This window comes from Callospermophilus lateralis, chromosome X (genome assembly GCF_048772815.1).
Source record: "Callospermophilus lateralis isolate mCalLat2 chromosome X, mCalLat2.hap1, whole genome shotgun sequence".
Taxonomy (NCBI): domain Eukaryota; kingdom Metazoa; phylum Chordata; class Mammalia; order Rodentia; family Sciuridae; genus Callospermophilus; species Callospermophilus lateralis.
The window spans coordinates 93552667-93575745 of NC_135325.1; the positions used below are offsets into that span (position 1 = coordinate 93552667).

General features: G+C 34.9%; 1 pseudogene; it reads right to left on the bottom strand.

The window, feature by feature from the left end:
- Window positions 1–19549: 19549 nt before the first annotated feature.
- LOC143638981 (ribosomal RNA-processing protein 8 pseudogene) lies at window positions 19550–21439 on the bottom strand (annotated as a pseudogene).
- Window positions 21440–23079: the final 1640 nt, after the last annotated feature.

Below are 23079 nucleotides of genomic sequence, written 5' to 3' on the forward strand. Positions count from 1 at the left end.
CATTTATATTCCATGTATTAATATAAAACATTGATGAAACAAATTGAAGTAGACATGAGTAAATGGAAAGATATCCTATATTTATATATTGGAAGAGTTAATATTGTTAAAATGACCATATAACCAAGTGATTGACACATTCAGTGCAGTCCCCATATAAATCCCAATGGCATTTTTCAAAGAAGAAGAAAAAATTCTTAAAATTTTTAATTAAATCACTGAAGACAAAAACAAACAAAGTAATCCCAAGCAAAGAGAAAAAAAGTGGGAGGAAGCACGCTGTCTGATTTCAAAATATACTACAAAGCTATTGTAATTAAAACAGCATGCTACTGGATGAAAACAGACATATAGACCAATGGAATAAAATCAACAGCCCAGAAACAAATTCATATGTTTATGATTAATAGATTTTTGACAAAGATATTGGGTCACTGAGGCACAGTTTATTATATGTTTTATATATTATATATTTTGTCCCTGGCTCCTTGTGCTCTCTCTCTCTCTGTGCTTCCTGGGCATCATGAGCTGGGGAGCTTTCTTCCACTGCCCTTCTGCTGTGGTGTTCTGTCTCACCTTGGGCCTAAAACAGTGGAGTTAATGACCATGGACTGAAACTCTGAAACTGTGTGTTCAGAATAAACTTTTCCTCCTCTAAGTTGTTCTTGTCAAGTATTTTGGTTTCAGAGATTAAAAGCTGATTAACATACCTCTGAATGTGACCTGATATTTTCCTGTTAAGGCTTTTAAAATTCTATTCTTGTTCTGTATGTTAGTCATTTTAATTATTATGTGCCATGGAGAGGTTCCTTTTATGATCTTGTCTTTTCATGGTTCTGAATGTTTCCTGTATTCGAATTTCCATCTCATTCTCAAGGTTTGGAAAATTTTCTTGTATTGTTTCACTGCAAAGGTTATTAATGCCCTTAGGTCATATCTTGGAGCCCTCTTTGATTCCAGGGATTTTTAGTGATTTTTAGGTTTGGTCTCTTAGTGTCCCAGAGTTGTTACATATTCTGATCATGGTTTTTTATTTTCTTATTTTATTGCTAATAGAGTGTTCAAGTTCATATACTTGTCTTCAATTCCTGAAAATCTGTTTTCTACATTTTCTAATCTTTGGATTAAACTGAAATTTTTATTTTTATTTGAGTCTTTCATTTCATTCTGAAGGACAACTTTTCTGGGTACAGCAATTTTGGTTGGCAGGTATTTACTTTCAGAGCTTGAAACACATTATTTCCAAGCTTTCCTGAACTTTAGAATTTCAGCTGAGAAAATTTTTATTCCCTTTTCAGAATCTCTATTTAAATGATGTTTCACTTCCTCTATTTTCTCTTAGTTCATTCTTTAGAACTTCTTTTAGTTCATTGGTCATTACAGCAACTGACTTTTTGAATTCTCTGTCCAGTATTTCATCTACTTTGATATTGGTGGATTTGGTTGGAATTTATACCCTTTTGGAGATGTCTTGTTTTCTCATGTTTCCTATATTTCTATACTGAGATTCTTTCATCTTTTGGAATGGGTCTCTCCCCCACTGTTGTCTAGGGGACTGTTTCATAGGATGTTTTCACTCAATTATGTGTCCTGAGCCAGGGGTATATCTTTGTGTCAAAGGACCCACGTAGAGTGTTCACAGTGCCTTGATCAATCCCTTAGACCACTTTGAGGAGAGATGATGACCGTGTACCACTGTAAATACTCAAGAGCAATCCACATACTAACAAGTCACAAAAATTATTAAAATATTTTCTACAACTCCAATAGTTCAGAAGTGGAAAAATGTGGTAATATCTTAAAATAGACTATAAAAGTAGTTTTAAAGAAATTAAAATTGATATTTTACTATGTAGGAAATGAATATAAAATAGAAAGAATAGGGATAAAATGAAAAATAAAAGAGAAGGAAAATAGTGAAGGGGGAGAGAAGAGAGGTAGAAGAAGTAAAAACAAATAAAGGAAAAAAACCCAGATGGTGTGAATATAGAAAAGAGAAAGAAGAAAAGAAAGAAAGTATAAATCCATTTAACACACTACCTCAAAGAAGAGAACAAGAACCACCACCATATAAAATCAAGGAAACAAACAATATAAAAATTTTCTTATATTTTGCAACTTTCCTTACCCAAACTACATACTCATAAATAAAGCTTACATTGCACATCTCTCTCTTACTTAATGTTTCCTTTCTGGTTTCTTTTTCTTTTTAATCCACATTGTGGAAAGAAATTCTGACTCATTTTGTCTCATTGTCCCAGATACAAAATACTTATAAAATTTAATTGAGCAATAAATACCATGTATGGTAACTTTAAAATAATTATTGTTTTATAGGTCTATTCTTTTGAAAAAAGCAATAGGTGAATCATTAGAACATTTTTTTGTATCTTCATACATGTACTTTGAATAATAATGATCATCACATTCAACCATAATTTCTAACCCCATGCCCCTCCCTTCCCCTCCCACCCCTCTTCCCTATCTAGAGTTCCTCTATTCCTCCCATGCTCTCCCTATCCCACTATGAATCAGCTTCCTTATATCAAAGAAAACATTTGGCATTTGTTTTTCTTGGGATTGTCTAACTTCAGTTAGTGTTATCTTCTCTAACTCCATCCATTTACCTGCAAATGCTATGATTTTATTCTCTTTTATTGCTGAGTATTATTGCATTGTGTATATATGCCACATTTTTTTAATCCATTCATCCACTGAGGAGCATCTAGGTTGGTTCCATAATTTAGCTATTGTGAATTGTGCTGCTATAAACATTGATATGGCTGTGTCCCTGTAGTATGCTGTTTTTAAGTCCTTTGGGTACAGACTGAGGAGAGGGATAGCTGGGTTAAATGGTGGCTCCATTCCCAATTTTCCAAGAAATCTCCATACTGCTTTCCATATTGGTTGCTCCAATTTGCAGTCTCGCCATCAGAGTATGAGTGTACCTTTTTCCCCACATCCTCACCAACACTAATTGTTCTTTGTCTTCATAATAGCTGACATTTTGACTAGAGTGAGATAAAATCTTAGAGTGTTTTTTTAAGAGAGAGAGAGAGAGAGAGAGAGAGAGAGAGAGAGAGAGAGAGAATTTTTTAATATTTATTTTTCAGTTTTTGGTGGACACAACATCTTTATTTTATTTTTATGTGGTGCTGAGGATCGAATCCAGCACCCTGCGTATGCCAGGTGAGCACACTACTGCTTGAGCCACATCCCCAGCCCTTAGAGTGGTTTTGATTTGCATTTCTCTAATTGCTAGTGATGATGAACATTTTTTCATGTGTTTGTTGATTGACTGTATATCATCTCCTGAGAAGTGTCTCTTCAGGTCCTTGGCCCATTTATTGATTGGGTTATTTATTTTTTTTTGGTGTCTACTTTTTGAATTCTTTATATACCCTAGGGATTAGTGCTCTATCTGATGTGTGAGGGGTAAAGATTTGCTCCCAAGATGTAGGCTCTCTATTCACCTCACAGATTGTTTCTTTTGCTAATGAGAAGCTTTTTAGTTTGAGTCCATCCCATTTATTGATTTTTGATTTTAATTCTTGTGCCACAGGAGTCTTATTAAGGAAGTTGGGGCCTAATCCCACATGATGGAGATCAGGGCCTACTTTTTCTTTTATTAGACGGAGGGTCTCTGGTTATATTCCTAGGTCCTTGATCCATTTGAGTTGAGTTTTGTGCATGGTGAGAGACAGAGGCTTTAATTTCATTTTGTTGCATATGGATTTCCAGTTTTCTCAGCACCATTTATTGAAGAGGCTATCTTTTCTCCAATGCATGTTCTTGGCACCTTTGTCTAATATAAGATAATTGTAGTTTTGTGGGTTAGTCTCTGTGTCCTCTATTCTGTATCATTGGTCTACCAGTCTGTTTTGGTGCCAATACCATGCTGTTTTTGTTACTCTTGCTCTGTAGTATAGTTTAAGGTCTGGTATAGTGATGCCACCTGCTTCACTCTTCCTGCTAAGGATTGCTTTAGCTATTCTGGGTCTCTTATTTTTCCAGATGAATTTCATGATTGCTTTTCTATTTCTAATTAGAACATTTGAATTTTTAAAAATTTATTGTGAAAATGGTATAAACCTGATGCAAGTTACTTCTACTAAATATTCAACTGCACAAAATATTACATACAAAACAGATATGTAATATAAGAAATTCATTCATAAAAGCATTTCTAGAACTAGGTTGTCACTTTATTTTGAGATATGCATTGTATTTTAAAATATCAATGTTGAATAATAGCTGTCCTCTAAATGGGATACTGGGACAATATATACTTCATAGTAATGTGTAGTGTAATGTACTTTGGCGAACTCTAAGTTTTTGCTAATTGTGTTGTATTGTGGGAAAAGTGCTGGAGAAAGATCCAACAATAATCTTTTGCTTGTGAGTAAGGTATTTCTGCAAATGCTTGAAGTGCTACAGAATCCACTATCACAATAAGTTTTTTTTTGTCAGTATATTCACTGATTATGATTTTCTTGTACACCTTTGAAATATTAAATTCCCAGAGAAAGGTACCATGTGGTAACATAGACTATTCGAGTGTCCTCTGAAACTGACAACATTGATGAAAAAAAAAGAAATAGGGCAATATGATCATAAATTCAATACCTATAATGAAACTCTCATGGCAAAATGGTAGATCATAAATGTGTCATTGTTGGAATGATCTATGATATGGTGGAACCACTTGGCAAAGTTTAATGATGGAAAAAGAAATGAAGAATAGAACTAATGTGCTTCAAGCAAAGGTCATGGGTATCTATAACAATTTCAGTGGTGGTGTGGCTATACACAGTTAGTTGTTTTCCAAATATTCCATTTTCGTTAGAGGTAAAAAGATTGTACTGACATTTATTCAAATAATGATATGTGTATCATAAATTCATGATTTTTTCCACAAATTTGTGAATAAGAAAGATCTCATAAATTTGTTGGATTTCAAAAGAGACATCTGCTTAGCATAACCAAAACAGTGCATTAAGAAACCATCAGCAGGAATAAAGAGTAATGCTCCCAGACCTACTACTGTCCAAGATAATGTCAGATTGACACAGAAGCCATATTTTTCTAAAATGGAAGGAAAAAACAATGTTAAGTCATGTCATGAAAACCTAAATCATATTGTCAATAATGTAATGTAGCCATTTGTTTGAATTGATTTTCTCCTTTTCAGAAAAAAATAATTATTATAGCAGCTCAATTCACAACATCTAAGCTATGGAACCAACCTTGGTGCCATACAATGGATGAATGGATAAAGAAAATGTGGTATATATACACAATGAACTGTTACTCAGTTGTAAAAAGAATGACTATGACATCTGCCAGTAAATGGATGGATCTGAGACTATCAAGCTAAGAGAAATAAGTCAATTCCAAAAAAACAAAGGTCAGATATTCTCTCTGATATATGGGCGCTAACCCACAGTAGCTTGAATACTTCAAATTAACACATTATAACACTAAAATAAAATGTATAAAATTGGATTAAGGAATGCAATATTGAATAGTGTAGGTGAAATCTATCCAAACAATAAGGTTATGCCAGTGAAATAAGAAAGACACTAAGGAGTCAAAGATTACCCCTTGCTGATGTATCTGAGATGGAGGATATTCTTAGTCTTCCTAGTTTAGATTAAGCCAGATATTAGGAGATGTAATAGATATGCACACCTCACCTGAGTAACTTCTTAGTGTCTCTGGGTGTGGCGGCAGCAACCACGCAGTCCCCCTCCATTGTATATTTATTTCTCCACCTGTCTATATTAGTCTTCTGCTTTCAACACTTCCCCAATATTCAGGTTCTTGTGTCTCCACAGTGGTCTCCACCCACCCACTTCTGGAATGAGCCTGTGCAGCTCCAATGATTCCATGACATTTCCTTGCCAAGCACTTAGGAATGTTTGATGAAACCATCCAAATGTCTTTAGCCCTATTGCTTGCTCCTTCTCTAGCTGGGAGAGCAGCTTTTGTTCTGTGTAAAATGTCATGTAACAGGCATTAACCACATATATCTCCATCAGCTCTTCACAGGCACATTTGCGTTGGGTTTTAAAACCCCACTTGCTTGTTGAATCTCTGCAGCTGAGGCAGAACCCCTTCTCTCTCGGTAGGGGTATTGGGAGTCTCTGAAAGACCCAGTGATGACTCACAGGTGTGTGTGCATCCACACCACCCCTGTCCCATCAATTGTAATTGTTTCACCCTCCCTTTTCCTGAGCTGACAAAATGGCTATGAGAGTCTCACAACAAATCCTACTGCTTAAGATCTGAACAGTCTAAACTGTGCCAGTCCGCAGCTAGCGTGTGTGGGCTAACATAACTTTAAGCCACCAATTTCAAGTGTTCTGCCATCAGCCTGTCACAGTCTAGCGCTCCCACCAGGTTCCTGCCACACATTCAGTCCTGATCCCGTAATGATTTTTGACTCAGGCACCCACTGATCAAGTGAAAAAAATGTGACTGTTGGATATTGGGGATGTTAAAAAATAGGTATATAACAAAGAGAACAGACAGAAAAGTGTGCAGAAATTTTTGATCATCCATGCAGACAGCCTAGGTAATGGTGACCCTTTTAATGTGGTTCCCCTTCCCAGTTCCAGTGGGAAGAGCAGGTCTGTTCTTAAGTCACACATACCTGTTCATTTTGCTGAATTTAATTTTCCTTTTTCAAATTGTCTATTTGCCCAAATTTGGAGTGTGTAATGCTTAAAATCTTTATGATTCCTTTTTTTTTTCTTCAGTATTCTGGAGGGGAATTTCCTTTTTCCCACAGAGAAACCATGTGCCTGGTGCCAGTGTAGTCTTTGACTCTTTTCCCCGCTATTTCTTATATATACAATTTTTGCAAATGTTAGAATGACTGTATCTATCTTAAAATTAATCTGATAATTTGGTACAATAAATTAATTTATTTTTGGATGTTGAACTCACACTTTGCATTACCAGGATAACTCCTAATATTTGTTAATATCTTGTGGAGATTATTATTTTTTTAAGAGAGAGAAAGAGAGAGAGAGAGAGAGAATTTAATATTTATTTTTTTAGTTTTCGGCAGACACAACATCTTCGTTTGTATGTGGTACTGAGGATCTAACCCTGCGCCGTGTGCATGCCAGGTGAGCGCGCTACCTCTTGAACCACATCCCCAGCCCTTGTGGAGATTATTTTGTCTATGTTCATGAGGGTTACTGATTTCCACATTCATTTTCTTGTAGTGTTTTTCTCAGGTTTTGGAATCACAGTTAATTTATGCTCATAAAAAATTTTATTTAGATTTCCTTCCTCTTCTATCCTATGGAAGAGTTTGTGTAGAATCAGTGTTATCTCTTTCTTAAAAGTTTGGTAGATGTCATGAGTGAAAGCATCTTGGCCTGGTTTTATTTGTTGGAATGTTTTAAATTATGCATTCAATTTTATTAGTAAATATAGAAATATTTCACAAAGTTTGATACTCTTTCTTGTTTATTGAGTTAAAATATTTTCAGTTTTCTACTTGAGATACTTATTCATTGATGGTTTATTTAGCAGTATTGTTTAATTTTCAAATATATGAACACTTTTAAAATATCTTTCTGATCTTAATTAATTTTTCCATTTTTATTGGTGCATTAATAATTACACAGAATAGTGGGTTTGATTGTGATATATTTATACATAACATACTTGGATCAATTTCATCATCCAGGATGGTGCTGAGAATTGAACCAAGGGCCTTGCACATTCTAGGCAAATGCTCTGTCACTGAGCTACAACCTTTTAAACTGATACATAAAAAGCATAAAAATATATGTATTAATGGGGTCACATGACATTTAGATACACATATTATATAATGTTTAAATCAGGTTAAACATGTCTATTCTCTCAAACATTTATCATTTCTTTATGGTGAATACTTACAATGTACCGTCTTCTAGCTTTTCAAAATATATAGTTCATGAATGTTATCTAGAGTCACCCTACTGTGCAATAGCACACCAAAACTTCTTACTCTTATTCAACTGTAACTTAGTATTCATTGACTTTTCCTGTCTCTTCCCTATTCTCCCTACCCTCTGGCAACTACTATTATACTCTCAAATTCTATGAGATCAACTTTTTAAGGTTCCATATATGAGTATGTTATGTGATAATTGTTTTTCTATGCCTGGCTTATCTTATTTAACATAATGGTTTTTAGTTCCACCCACATTGTCAAAAATGACAGAATTTTATTACTTTTATGGCTAAATAGTATTCCATTATGTACATGTATCATTTTCTTTATCCATTCATCAGTTGATGGACACTTAGGTTGTTTCCATTTCTTGGTTATTGGGAATAGTGCTATACTAAACATGGGAGTGTAGATGTCTCTTCAACACATCAATTTTATTTCCGTTGGAAATGTATGCAGAGGTGAGGTTGCTGGATCATTTGAGAGTTTTATTTTTAATTTTTTGAGGAAACTTCATATGGTTTTTCAAAATGACTGAGCTAATTTACATTACAACCAAGGTACAAGTGTTCTCTTTACATCCTCATCAACAAGTGTTATCTGTAGTTTTTTTTTTTTTTTTTTTTTTTTAGTAGCCATTCTTACTGTTGTGAGGTAATATCTCATTGTGGTTTGATTTTCCTTTCCTTAATGATTAGTGATGTTGAGCATTTTTCATGTACATTTTTATATCTTCTTTTCAGAAATGTCTATTTAGATCTATTACCCACTTTTTTGGTTTGCTGTTAAGTTTTTTGTGGTTTCTTTTTTTGTTCATAATTCCTCAACATATTCTATCATTCTTTTTTATTAGTGCATTATAAATATACATAACATTTGGGGTCATTTTGACATAATTATGTAAGCATGGAATATAATTTGCTCTAATTCAGTCTCTAGTGCTTCTTCTTTTCCTTCCCTCTTCCCTCCTCCTTTTTGCTTTCCTCTATTATATTGATCTTCCTTCTATTTATTTGTAGATTTTTAAATTAGTGCTTTATAAATAAACATAAATGGTGAAATTCACTATGGTGTATTCATATATGTACATAGGATAGTTTGGCCAATGTCATTCCACTGTTTCTCCCTTTCCTTTCTCTCCTTCCTCCCCTCAATTCTCTTCCTCTACCCCACTGATTTCTCCTCTATTTTCATGGGCATTTTCTTTCCATATTTTCCCCCTTATTTTGGTCTAGCTTCTGTATAATATCTGACCCTTGACTTTTTGGGTCTGGCTTATTTCATTTAGCATAATGTTCTCTAGTTCCTTTCATTTACCAGCAAATACCATAATTCAATGGTCAAGTAGAATGTTATTGTGTATATATCCCATATTTTCTTTATTTATTCATCTATTGATAGGCATCTGGGCTGGTTTCATAACTTGGCTATTGTGAATTGTGTTACTATGAACATTGGTGTGCTGTAGCACTATGGAATGCTGATTTTAGCTCTTTTGTAAAAATACTGAGGAGTGGGATAGCTGGGTCATATGGTGGTTCCATTCCTAATATTTTAGGAATCTTCATACTGCTTTCCAGTGTGGTTGTACTAATTTGTAGGCCCACCAACAGTGTATGAGTGTATCTTCCCCCCTTCATTCTCATCAGCATTTATTATTAAGTGTATTTTTGATTTTTGCCATTATGACTATAGTGGGATGAAATCTCAATGTAGTTTTGATTTGCATTTCCCTGATCATTAGAGATGTTGAACATTTTTAGATTTACATGTTGGTCATTTGTATTTCTTCTTTTGTAAAGTGTCTGCTTAGTTCTTTTGCCCATTTTTAAATTGGATATTTTTGGTGTTAATATTCTACATATCAATCCCCTGTCAAATGCATAATTTGTAAATATTTTCTTCCGTTCTTCAGATCATCTCTTCACTTGTTCAGTGCTTCCTTTGCTGTACAGAGCTTATTAGTTTGATGCCATACTGTTTGTTTACTTTTGCATTTTTTCCTGTATTTGGGGGGTATTGGCTAAAAAAAATCCTTGCCCATGCCAATATCCTGAAGTGTTTTTTTTTAAAATATGCTTTCTTCTACTAGTTTCATGGCTTACATGTAAACCTTAATTTACTTTGAGTTGATTTTTATAACTGTTGAGAGTTAGGTGTCTTGTTGCATTCTTCTGCATGTGGATACCCAATATTTCCAGCACCATTTGTTGAAAAGACTGTCCTTTATCCACTTTGTGTTCTTAGTCCTTTGCTAAAAATTGGTTGACTATAGATGCTTCGGTTTACTTGTAGGCTTTTCTATTCGGTTCCCTTGATGTATGTATCTATATTTATGTCAGTATCTTGCCGTTTTAATTACTATAGCTTTATAGTATATTTTGAAGTCATGTAGTGTAATGCCTCTTACTTTTTCTGTTTTTTTTTTTTTTTCGCTCATGACAGCTTTGGATATTCAGGGAGTTTTGCTGTTCCATAGAAATTTGAAGATTGCTTTTTCTAGTTCTTGGGAGAATGTAATTGATATTTTGATAAGTGTTGCATTGAATTTGGAACTGCTTTGAGTATATGGACATTTTATCAATATCAATTCTTCTAATCCATGAACATAGAGTATCTTTCAATTTTTTTGCATGTCTTCTTTAATTTCTTTCATCAGTGTATTTTACTTTTCATTGTAGAGATCTTTCACCTCTTTGGTTAAATTTATTTCTAGATATTTTATTTTTGTTGCTATTTAAAAAGGATTTCTTTCTTCACTTCTATTTCAGTGAGGTCACTGATGGTGTATAGCAATGCTACTGATCTCTGTATGTTGATTTTGTATCCTGCACATTTCCCGAATTCATGTATTAGTTCTAATAGTTTTTGGTGGAGGTTTTGGAGTTTTCTCTATATAAGACCATGATATTTGCAAACAGTGCAAACAATTTGACATTCTGTTTTCCAATTTGGATGCCTTTATTTTTCTCTTATTAATTATTTTAATTAGGACTTCCACCACTATGCTGAATAAAAGTGGTGGAAGCAAGCATCCTTGTTGTGTTCCAGATCATAGAAAACTTTTAGCATTTCTCCATTTAGTATGATAAAAGCTTTTAGCTTATATGTGACCTCTATTATGTTGATATATATTCTGTATATATGTGATTTATTCAGTTGTTTTTTATCATGAAGAGATGTTGAATTTTATCAAATGTCTTTTCTGTATGTGTTGAGATGATAATGTTTTTTCTTTCATTCTATTGATGTGGTGTACCATATTCATTTATTTGCATATATTGAACTGTCCTTGCATCCTTGGAATGAATCCCACTTAGTCATGGTGAATAATCCTTCTAAATGTTTTGGTGGATTCAGTTTGTTGTTTCTATATTATTAATTATCTAAAAAAGGATGTGTCTAATTCTGCTGTGATACTAATGGCTTATAACTATGTACACTGTGTCTTGATCAGTGAAGTTTTTTTTAATATTTATTTTTTAGTTATAGGTGAGCACAATACCTTTATTTGATTTTTATGTGATACTGAGGATCAAACCCAGTGCCTCATGCATGCTAGGTGAGCGCTCTACCTCTGCCACAACCCCAGCCCTCAGTGAAAGTTTTTATCAGGGTCTCTTGTCTTCTTCTTCACCCCTGACCCCTCCATTTCTACTTTCAAATCAACTAAAGGGGTAAAACATTGACTCTGGATTTACTGAGTCAGTTTCTAAGCTATGGTATGTTAACTTTGCGCTTTGCTTTTCTCCTGTTTGCATTTTTATAATCTTAGGGCAGGCAGGGAAAGAAATGGTACCCATATTCTTTTGAGCTCTATGGCTTATGATATAATTGCTAGGTTCTATATCCTCCAGATTTGTTATATTCAAAATTTATCTTCTGAAATTCTAAGAAGAATCATTTTTTTCTTTTTAATATATTTTTACTAGTTTATTTTTATTTTTATAGATATACATTATATTGGGGTTCATTTTGACATAATTATACAAGCATGGAATTTAATTTGCTGCAATTCCATCCCTAGTACTTCCCCTTTTCCTCCCCTCTTCCCTCTCCCTGTTCTCTTCCCTCTTCTCTACTAATCTTTCAAGATCAAACATGGTTCTTATAATTACAAAAATTTACATTTCATATATTTCCTTTATTGATTCTGAAACATCTCCATAAAATATCTCTTCAAATTTTATTTTATTTGTTCTTTTTAAATATACATGACGGTAGAATGTATTTTAGCATATTATATACATGGAGTATATCCATATACAGCACAAGCTCAAAATTGAATTAGAAAAAATAAATTTAAATAAAAGCTCAAAATTGGACTCTTTGTTATAATTTGAATCAGCTTCACAGTTCTTAGCTGCTCCTTAATTGTTGGAATGTAAATTATTGATAGAAGAAGGAAGTCCAGAGAATTAAAGGTTCTTAATTTTTTAAATAAATGAAAACATAATGATGATTACTAGTAATTAGCTAAATGAAAATAAAGTACCATAATATAATTTCTGTAAATGAGATTCTTAAAAGTTAAACATATTGCAGTATCAAGTTTTGGTAAGTTATCAGGAAATTTGCAACATCATATACTGGTGTTGAAAGTATAAACTGATAAATTTGCTATACCAGTTTTGTGGAGAAATTTGGTATTATTTATTAAAACAGACTGATGACCATGTTCTTAGTACTAAATTTAATCTCCAGGTATCCTTCCTAAGAAACACTCTCATTTATTTTCAAATAGATATTTTATAAGATATCCATTGCATGATGATAAAAGAATATGTTATAAAAACCTGAATATCCAATAGGAGAAGAAATGAATATACTACATTAAAACCATATAATGGAATGGGTATAGTTTTATCAATTTATATGGGTATATCTATAAAACATTGTTAAAAGAAGCACAGAATGACATGTAAAGTGTGATTTCATCTACATAACTTTTAAGAAACAGAAAAAAGTTTAGGTTTTCTAAGGTATACATATTATTATTTAAAATTACATTTACAAGATGACTTGAAGAGTTCCTACAAATTTACAATAACATTTATCTACTGGATGTAGGGTAAAGGCTTGAGATAAAAGGCAGAAAGTCAGATTTTTTTTTAGCTTTAAATACTCTAATTTTTATCGGACAATTGTGTTCTTGTATTATTTATATGATATTTACAAATGTTATTTCTATAAAGAAAAATGTTGGAAGAAAGCAGGCCAAAATATTAATAATAATTCTGTATAGTAGGAATTTGCATGACTGCTGTTTTTACAGTTTTAGAAAACAAATCTCTCTTCACCCCTCTCTCCTTCCCATTCTTCTTAAGACATGAAAATAAATAAGCAAAATCTTTTACTGGTTTCTCAGTTCTTCAAAAGATAGACTATAGATTCTTCCACATGCCACACAGGCTGCTTTATGAGGTGGTCTCTGAGTATGCTCCCAGATTCTTTGAAACACACTTTTCATCTTAACCTAAATATCATCTTTCATTTAGACTCTTAGAATTATTGCCCATATATTTCCCCCATTTCCTATCTCATTTCTCTCTTGTTTTCTGTCCACTTCACTTCAAAATTTATTTTAACAAAGAAACATACTTATTCCACTTCACTTCTTGTGAACCTCTTTTGTGCCTTTGGCATCTTCTAAAAATTTGCATATATGTACATATGAATTTTTACATTTTTTATTTGTTGATAGATCTTTATTTATTTACTTATTTATATGTGGTTCTGAGAATCGAACCCAGTGCTTCACAAATGCCAGGCAAGTGCACTACCCCTGAGCCCCAGGCCCAGCCCTGAATTTTTAGATTCTCTTTAATCACTCTGTGGCTGGTCAAGGAACCCATCAATGTTCAGTTAAATTCTAAAATGCACGCAAGATTCCATACAATGCTCTTTATATAGTGCTACCCACTGTCATTCTTAGTTTCAGCTATATTAAACTTCTCACTGTCCCAAATATGCAATGTTCTGTCATTCCTCATTGCCTTTACATATATAACTTTTTGCCTCTGCTTCATCCCTCTAAAGACCATTTATAATTTTTAAATTTTATATGAGGTTTTCTTTGCTCCTCTAGTGTAGATTGATCACTCTGAACTCTGAGATCCAATAGAATTTTTGAAAACTGCTTATATTCAGTACCATTATTAATCTGTTTTTATGTCTGTCTTCCATTTCTAGTCTTGTGAATTCCTCAAAGGCAGATTTTTATATGAAAATTTCCTCTTCAATGAGCAGCATTTATTTTAAAATTTTATTAATTTTTTTTTGGTGCTAGAGATTGGGCCCAGAGGAGATTTACCACTGAACCATATCCTTAGTCCCTTTTAATTTTTTATTTTAAGATGGGATCTTGCTAAGTTGCTTAGGGTCTTGTTAATTTCCCAGGCTGGCTTTGAACTTGTGATCCTCCTGCCTCAGCCTCCAGAGTTGTTATGATTACAGGTACGTGCCACTATACTGGGCTCCAAAGCAGAATTTTTTTAAAAAAATTAGTTTGGTATCTCCACTGTCAAGTATTGTGTGGAATGGCATAGGTTACCACTAATGCTGATATAATAAAGAATGCATGTGAAATTCTGTGATATGCACTTATTTTCAATAGGGAGGAGAATGCTAGAATCATTATTGAAGTTTCAAAAAAAATTATTGTTACTGACTTAGAATCCCTGAGCATGTATATTCTAAAAATTTATCATGGTTAGTTGTGATACACATGCCACTTTAATAACCATGACTACAAGTTACACCCAGAGAAAGTAGAATTAGACATATTGAGAGAAATCTGAGGATGTAAACCTTTATTAGGGAATATTAATACCAACTATTAGAGAAACAAATATAAATCCTTATGGTATATAACCAGTGACTTCCATCATGTTTCCTATGCAATAATCCACTCATTTGTATGGTCATTTAATTAACAATGAAACAGTGCAATTGAACTATCAACCTGTATGTTTTCAAAAGTTTTTCCAGTTTTTCTGGTGCATACACCAGTTAATAATTTCTGTTGAATGGACAAACCATTTTCAGTGATCACTGATGGTAAAATTAAGGCTCATTCTGCATCTGTGCCATCTGAAGTCCTCCTTTTCTCTGGACTTGCAGTGGATCTGTACTAAGTGACAACTTTAGGACTGGCAGTCTGGTGCCTAAGAGGTATGACTTAAGAGGTCTTTTACAGTATATTTATCTGTACTCCAAAAAGATTCATTTCTTTAAAGTAAGCATTGCTCCTTTTCCATCCTTGGCCTTTAAAAAAAATAAATGTATCAGATATATTCCTTCAGCTGGTAGATATTACATTCTTAGAGGTCAAGCCTCAAGGCACTGTCTGGAGAGATGGAAATGCTGTAAATAAAGTCACCCTTACCTAGAACCTCTATATTTGCAGGGAAAATTTTTTTTCTCAAAGTCTGAGATTTTTTTTTCCTCTTAGAATTTCTCTCATCACTGCAGCCACCACCATGCAGCAATGGGATCCTACTCCCTCTTTAATTGTCTGATTCTACTTGTTTTGGCAGAACAAAACACAACTTTATTTAAGACCCCAGAATAACAAAAGACAAATGAAAATAGAGTGCCATGAAGCCAGAAATCCAGAGTGTAAAGGAACAGCATGATCTATTGAAAGAATAATGGCATCATTGTGAAAAATCACAATGTAAGTTGATCTGTCTGGGTTTTACTCCCAGCTCTTACATTTATTAGCATTATAATTTGGGGCAGTGTATTTATTTTTTTCTCTGTCTTCATTTTCATTCATAACATGAAGGTAATAATAGTACTTAATTCCTTCTTGCTTAACTTCAAAACTTTCTTCACAAGTCAAACAGCCTCAAGAACACTACTTAGCTGGAAATAAAATAAAAATTCAGATGAGGAGAGAATTAGTTGTTTCCTTTACCCATCTAGGGTCCACATTCACATTTTGCTTCATTGTTGACATTAAAAGTAGTTTTTTTTTCCCTGAGCAAGACCAAGTCTCTTTAAGGGATGATTTTACCTATTATAGGCCAGAAGAGGATAACCATATAAACCATATACCAAAACAACACTACAACCCCAGCATTTATAATTCTAAACACCATCCCCAATTCTGCCAAAGCCAAGCAGAATCATTCTCAGTGATAACATGTTCTGTATGATGAACAATGGACAGTGCCAAACATCTTTGGCTTTTAAGTAACTAATTATTTGATACCAAATGAGGCCATAACAATCAATTCTAAGTCACACCAAAGTTTTAATTTCTCTGCCTATTGTTGCAGAGTACTGCTTTGATTTACTTGTTGGGGAGATTTTGCAATGTGTACCTTTGAAATAAACGGTTTCTTATCTAGTGTTTATAATAGAGAAGAACTGTATACTCCAGAGCTGATTAAAGCTTGTCTCAGTGGGAGTGAGAATACGTATATGATATTGGCCAATTCCTTGACTTTTAAGTTTTGCTGGCCAAGGTTACCTTGGGATGCCAGGATGGAATGGACCTAAGTTACCCAAAAGATAACTTTCCTCCTGAGGCTGAATTTTGCCTAGTGATATCGATTTTAATGAATTCTGCCTTTGTGAGTGTTTTGATGTTAACCAAAAATTAAGTGAAGTCTCCATTTGAGAAATGAATAGTATACCTGTTATCAGTATGCAGCAGATGAGTATGATGCTCAGGGAAGTGACAAATCTCTAAGGAAAAACTACCAATGTCTATTTCAGCCAACTATTTCTATTTTCTCAGAATTTTTAATGCTGCTAGGAAATAACTAAAAGTAAACATTTCACAGAACCACGTAAGAAGGAAGATATTGCCTATAAATTACTTTCTCAGGTGGCTTTGTGTGCTTCAAATAATTTGAGAATAGTTCTACTTTTAATTTTTTGAGAAACCTCAGTACTATTTTCCAAAATGGCTATACTAGTTTACATTCCCACCAACAGTGTGCAAGTCTTCTCTTTTCCATATATTCACCAGCTCTTATTATCTTTAGTCTTTTTGATAGTAAGCATTCTTACTGGGATGAGGTGATATCTCCTTGTGTTTTTGATTCACATTTCCCTGATATTAGGACAAATACTGTATTTTCCCACTAATATGTGATATCTAAATTAGTAAAATTCATCCAAACAGAAAGTATACTGATAATTGAAAGGTGTTGGGTAAGGGGGAAAATGGAGTTGTTGTTCAATTAATATAAAATTTCAGTCATGAAAGATGAAAGAATTCTAGAGATCTGCTGTATAACATTATGTATGCATTTAAAATTTGTTAAGGGAGTAGATTTGAATTTTTGTCTTTTACTACAATAATAAAAAATTCACTCTATTGATTGCATTGTTTTGACAAGAAGCATGGAAATTTTACATGTTTAAGTCTTATAGTTAAATATTTAATCCATTTTGAATTGATTTTTGTGTATTGTAAGGAACCAATTTCATTATTTTACATGTGGGTTTTCCCAACAATATTCCATGTACTTATTGGCCCTTTGAATATTTTCTTTAGAGAAATGTCTGTTTTAGTTCCTCCCCATTTTTTATTTGAGTCATTTGTCTTTTTTGTTTTTGAGTTGTAGTTTTTTTTTTAATAGACTCTGGATAGTAAACCATTAGCAGATATGTGATTTGAAACATTTTCCTATTTCCTTTTGTCTTTTAACTCTATAATGTTCCTTGATGCACAAAAGTTTTACATTTTGATGAAGTCCAACTTATCCATTTTTCTCTTGTTGCTCATGTTTTGGTGTCATATCTAAGAATTTGTTGCCAGATCTGAGTTATGAAATTTTACCCTTATATTCTTTTAACACTTAAAATTTTAGCTTTACATTTCATCATTTTGCATATGGATATCCAATTGTGCCAGCCTTATTTGTTGAAAAGACTTCTTTCTTTACTGAGTAGACATGGCATCCTTGTCAAAAATCAATTGGCCCTAGTTGTATGGGTTTATATCTGTACCTGTTATTCTCTTCCACTTGTCTACATATCTGATTTGATGCCTGTATCACATGGTTTTGATACTGTAGCTTTGTAGTAATCTTTGAATTTGATACTCTGGCTTTATTCTTCTTTTTCAAGTTTGTTTTGCCTTTAGAATCACATATGAATCTCAGGGTCATCTTTTACATTTCTGCAGAAAAGGCCATTAAATTTTTGGTAAGGATTGTGTTGAACCCATAGTTATTGCCCTGCTCTTCTTAGGTCCGAGCTACTGTTCAAAGAATGTGGGCTCCTTGAAGTATTACCTCTCAGCTACACTTACAATATTCAATCTTTTCAACTTAGAGTTGGAATGTATGAGAAATTCTGGTGGCTTACTCCTCCTGGAATGGTATAAAAGATTCTGATGGCTCAAATGAAAAAAGAGTGGATGATTTTTGGGTAAAAAAAAATAAGCCCTTCAATGAGTGCTATGGGGAAAGGGAGCCAGTTTTAAGTGAAATTCTTTGAATTTCTCTATTGACTTATCTGATAGCTTCTACCCCCAGAAGCCACCAGAAGCCTGGGTGAAGGAGCATCAGCAGTTCATTCACTGACACAGGTCCCTTTTAGGTGGCTATCATAGGTAGGATTGCATGCAGGGTTTCAATGACAACCACAATGAAAGTTTATGAGTTTTAGCACTTAGAGACTCTGAAGGATACATAGCATTCATGGAGGCCACATCCATGGAGGTTAGGGAATGTAGGTAGGAAGAGAGAGGAAGGAACCCATGGGCCAAAGCCTTTATTAGTCCTAGGGCATTATCCAAAAGGTTTCCCATGGGGAGTTTTAAGTGGTGGATTTAAAGCAAGCAGGTATGAGTTCTGTGAGGTCAAGTAGTGATGGAGAGGGAGTCATATTTGCACAGTTTATGCAGAGTGTAAGGGTCAGCAGGGACAGTCAAGTAGGTTTATCTAGTTGTTACCTAGGGACATGGTCGCTAGGAGAAAGCTGTATAAGGCAGATATCTGGATTGGTTACAAAAGGAACTGTAAGGAAATACAGAATTGGAAACTGTGAAGGGTGTTTGAACTCTGTTTCTGAAATGGAAAAATCTGATTTATATTAAATATGGAAATCTAGGAAAAAAAATTGTTAGCATTCATTACAGAGCCCTATCATCCCTCCAGTGTGAAGTTTCAACCATGAATATCTGGGGAGAGGGAGGAAGGGACCGAGATGTAGCTCAAGTGCCATATACTCTCATTGTTCTTATGGAGATATGGTAGACTTTCCTTAATAAGTGACATTTTATTGATATATGTCCTTATAACAATTTCCAGAGACTTTAAATCATTATTTTCTAAAAATTTTTATTTTGTTTGTTATATTTTTTCCTTCACACTAGAATTCCGGAAGCACGAGTGTCTCCTCATCATACATTTAATGTTTTGATTCTTAATTAGTTGATTTATTTCCTGACATTGGTCATTTAAATTCTCTTTTTTCATTGATTAACCTTAGTAGGGTATATTGACTTAGTAATCTTTTAAAGATTGAATATTTTAGAGGTTTTAATATTCTTAAAGTTTGAGCAGGTTTGTTTTTCTCTATTGCATATGCTTTTTTCTATTTCTTTTTTTTTTTTTAATAGACAGACTTAGTTTATTGAGCACCTTCTATGTTTCCAGTCCTGGCTATAGACCTCCTCAGTTAACCCAGACAACAATGCTGTAAGACAGAAATTTTAGCATTTTCCAAGAGAGAAATTGATAATCAGAGATTACATGACTTCCAGCTGTAAATAGTAGGCCAAGATTGTAATTGCCATGACAGACAAACTACCTGTTTGCAGTCTTGAAGGCCTTGGCAGACTAAAGCTGAGAGGACAGAAGTGAGCAGAGGCTGGTCAGTACAGATCAGAAAAGAGCACAGTGGAGAGATCAGGACAAAAAGCCCAGGTGCCTTCTGAGAGATGGAAAGAAGAGCCAAATCCAGAGAACCTTCAATTCCAAACCAACTAGTTTTCATGAGGTCTAAAGATGTATATTCCTCAGATATCTTCCTTTTCTCACAGCAAATTTCTTATTCTTTAGCTTGCCCAAGGGATGTTATGCTCCTTGTAACTTAGAAGACTTCACTTAGAGCTGTGACAGGGATTTTATCATACTTTGTTCTTGGGACAGAGGGAAGGCAATACTAGGTCGTGGCTCACAGCTTGGCTGGATTCAGTCTTGAGAGTTCTGAACCTGCCTCCCCTTTCAGGGAGTGTCCAGAGGTCACCTGCGCTTGTAGAGGCATGGTTGAAGTTTCAGGCCTAAAAGCTGAGTCTTGGGCCCTACCCGAGGGGGCCCAGTCTTTTCAAAATCAAACAAGAAGAAGTGACTGTTCCTCAGGTCCTTGGAGATGACCTTGAAGCCCAGTTTGGTCACAGCCCCCAGAAAGGCCCGAACATCCTCAAAGCGGCTGCTAACCTCAGCCACTTTCAGAAGACCCCCTGGCTTCAATACCCGATTTGCCTCCTCCAGGAAGTCCCTGATGTTGGTTCCCATCAGTGAAAGGCAAAATACAGCCACATCCACAGATTTATCCTCCAGAGGCACCTGGGCCATGTCACACACAGTGACCCTGGGATCTAGAGAGGCCAAGTCAAAGCAGTGCACAGGGTTACGGATACTTGAAGCCAAACGGCAATCTCCACATCCAAAGTCAGCCACCACTAGGGATGCAGGCCGCTGGCGAAGATCCCTGGCAATGCGGTCTACTGGCTGCAGTGGCCACTTCTTCACTTGGCTTTGGAAGCCACGATGGTAGAGAAAGAAAGCCTCAGGGTCTTCCTGAAAGAGACGCTGTGCAGCACTGCTGGGCCCCGAGTACAGCTGTTCATTGAGGTAGCGAAATCCGGCACCATCCAGCCGCTGGGCCATGCGGGCTCGTAGGGCTCCTGCCCGAGTCTCTTGGCTGTTTGGCGTCGGGGCAGGAGGCACCTCTGTGTCCTCTGTGGAGTCCTTGGCAGGAAGTTCGTCTGGCTTGGGCAGGTTATTTGTAGCACTACTCTTCCAGGCTTCGTGGTCTGTTTGGTCAACACTGTCCAGGTGTTGGGTTGGGTTTGAAGAAGTCTGTTTTTGGTGTTTCCTCTTTCTCTTCTCTTCAGCAGAATCTTTGTCAAAAACTTGTTTGTGACACTTCTTCCTTTCTACTTCCTTGTCCTCAGAATCACTGCAAGGTGGGCCCTGTTTTGGACGTTTTTTCTTCCTTTTTTCCCCTCCTTTAACAGAGGAATTGGCAAACAAGGCCTTTGGCAGTTGTTTCTTCTGTTCTACAACATCCTCCTCCTCATAGTCACTGCCAGGTGGGCTACCAGGGAGTTGCTGGGAAAGAGATACTGCTTCTAGGGTCCGTAATGTGGCCAAAAGCTGGCGGCGCTTGGAACCCTTGATTTGCCAGGCTGCCGCTGGCCGAGTCTGTGGGGTTACTAGCGGAAGGCCTGCGGCTACTGGGGCCGCCCCGGCCCATTCAGGCTCCTCGAACATGTGGGCTGCGAGGGCAGAGTGGCAAAGCCCACCCTACTCTCCACGTGCATAGAGCGTCTCCTGCTTTTTTCTATTTCATTCTTCCTTGGTCTTTATTATTTTTTCTCTTCTGTTGTCTGTTTGGTTGCTTTGATGTTTTTTCCTACATTTTTGAGATAGTAATTTAGGTAGTTGAAGCTGAATCTTTCTTCTTTTTTAATATTCAAATTTAAAGATATATATTTCTTTCTAACCTTCTTTAACTGCATACCATAAGTTTTGTCATATTTTTATTACTCTTCAGTTAAACATATTTTATAATTTCCATTCTGAATTCTTCCTTGACCCATGAAATATATGAAAATGTATTCCTTAATTTGCAAATATTTGGGGGGTATCATGGTTAAATTTTATTATTGATTTTTAGCTTAATTCCATTGTGGTCTGAGAATGTATTTTGTGTGATCTAAACATTTTTCTATTTGCTGAGGTCCATTCAATGGTAAAATTTGTTGAAATTGAAAAATTGTCCATGTGTGTTTAAAAACCACTGTTTTGTAGTTTGTATATATATGTAAATTGATTTATTTTATGTAAAATATATACTAAGTGAAGGTTACTAATTATATTTTTAGGTTTTCTGTGTCCTTACAGATTCTTTGCCCTGCTAGTTCCTTTAGCTATTTGAGAGGTGTATTAGAGTATTCATATATTCAACTGAGATGATTGTGAATTTGTCAAATTTTCTTCTTCATTTTGTCAATTTTTCCTTTTTGTATTTTGAAACTGTATTATGGGGTTTGTAAAACAAATAAAATCACTACACAGTCTGGAAGAATAGTCCTCATAAGACTGTCCTTTCTTAAGATACAACAATTAACTTCAGGGACTCTGAAGATAAAAAATTCAGAGTTCACATGATCATTCTCTGGTTCAATAATTCACTAGAATGCCTCACAAAACTCAGGAAAGCACTGTAATTATGATTGTAGTTTTATTTTGGCAAAAAAAAAAAAAAAAGATTAGAACCAGTCGGAAGAAGAGATGCACAGGGAGTTTCCAAACAAGAAGCTTCCATCTTCCTCAGGGACACATTAACCACTTGGCACCAATGTATGACAATGCTTAGAATACTGCCAACCACGGAAGCTCACCTGAGCTTTTGATGTCCAGAGTTTATATTGCAGATTTATCACATATAATTCTCATGGGTAATCTTCAGTCACCAGTCCCTCCCAGAGGTTTGGCCTAAATACATTTTTTTAAAATAATTTTTTTTAGTTGTCAGTGAATCTTTACTTTATTTACATATGGTGCTGAGAATTGAACCCAGTGCCTCACACATGCTAGGCAAGCACTCTACCACTGAGTTACAATGCCAGTCCTGGACTAAATATCTTTAATCTTAGTTCCTCAAGAGGTCAGAAGTGATATGGTTAATAAGTGATATGGTTAATGTGACTTAATTGCTGTCACCCTAAATCTCAATGTGAGACTCATGGCCAAAGACCCTAGGCAAACTATCAGGAAAAATATACCAGGGACCTAGAGATTGCCTCTCAGTTACCAAGTGCAAAGGCCAGAACTCTTTTTGGGTAAGGTTAATTCTCCTCTACACAAAAAACTTACTGACTTATGAAATTTCCCTCTTTTCTTCTAGTAATACTTGTAAATTTA